The sequence below is a fragment of the Lygodium microphyllum genome, chromosome 4, assembly GCF_053477565.2.
Source record: "Lygodium microphyllum isolate KBCC chromosome 4, Lygodium_microphyllum_v1.1.10, whole genome shotgun sequence".
NCBI lineage: Eukaryota > Viridiplantae > Streptophyta > Polypodiopsida > Schizaeales > Lygodiaceae > Lygodium > Lygodium microphyllum.
In genome coordinates, this window is record NC_141138.1 from 70243823 (window position 1) to 70245069 (window position 1247).

Genomic DNA, 1247 nt, shown 5'->3' on the forward strand with positions numbered 1-1247 from the left:
TCCCGAAGATCACCAACCATGAAGAAGATGGTATATCAAGGACACGCTGCTTTCTTGCCAGAGGATCATGAACTCAAGGAAGGTTTCCTTAGACGACCTCCAACACGTATGAACGCCGAAGCTGGTACGAGCTGAAAATGCTCCATGCGGAATCACATCCAAACGGAATGCGGCAGTTCTCAGTTTTCTACGAGTTGCCATATTGGACCCACGCAATGGATTGTACTACGAATGGATTGTAATTGGCGTGCGCATTTTGCTATTTGGAGTGTAGCAATTATTCATAATGCTTTCTCATTTGTGGCAGTTTGTACTACCAATCGCGATCGCAAGATGTCTTAATCCAGAAATACACAGGGCCATTTATAGATTGTCAAATTTGGTGCAATGGATCTCACAGAAGGAGATTAAGACATCCTCTATTGAATCCGCGAGGTGGGGAGCAGTGGAGACGGTCTGTCTCTTTGAGAAATACCTGCCCACTAGCATGCTCACGATACAAATCCACCTTCTTGTGCATCTTGTAGATGAAGTGGAGATTGCTGGACCTATCCATACGCGATGGATGTTCTTCTTAGAGCGCTTCATGAAAACCCTGAAAGGCTTTGTGCGATAATGAACTCGGCCAGAAGGTAGCATGGCTAAAGTTTGGTTGGTGTCTGAGGCACTAGTGCATATTTCACAATGGCTACCAATGGTGGATCCAAACAATGAAATGCTATGGTCGCTGAAGGATAATGATAGACTGACTGGAGATGTGGTGGTTGGAAATGGGGTAGAAAAAAGAATGGATGCCTCAATGGAGGAGAAGGTGAATCGCTTTTGTATGTTGCACCATGCCTCTATGGAGACGTGGCTCCAGATCGCTAGGCAAGATCGAGAAGAAGCGCGAGCTGAATTCCGACGTAGTACGCATCATCGACCAATTCAATATCCCAAAGGCATGGAGGAGATGCCACAGTTCATGTCAACGCGATGGTTGCATGGAGCTTTGACCGCAGCATCTCACGAAGGGACAGAGGTCTCAATGGAGGAGTGGGAATCCTCAAGGGGATGTAGTCCAAAGGTGATGAGGGGTTTAGAATCTGTCGTATCCAAATTTTATATGCGACATCTAATTTGAGTGTTTCAATGTACAGTATACAAAATATATAGTGCAGCGTGGTCGCGCGGATGGCATTTTCACATGGAGCGTATTGACAAAATGCGCTTCACAATGGACTTTGGTATCATGGCAAGGTTTGAGC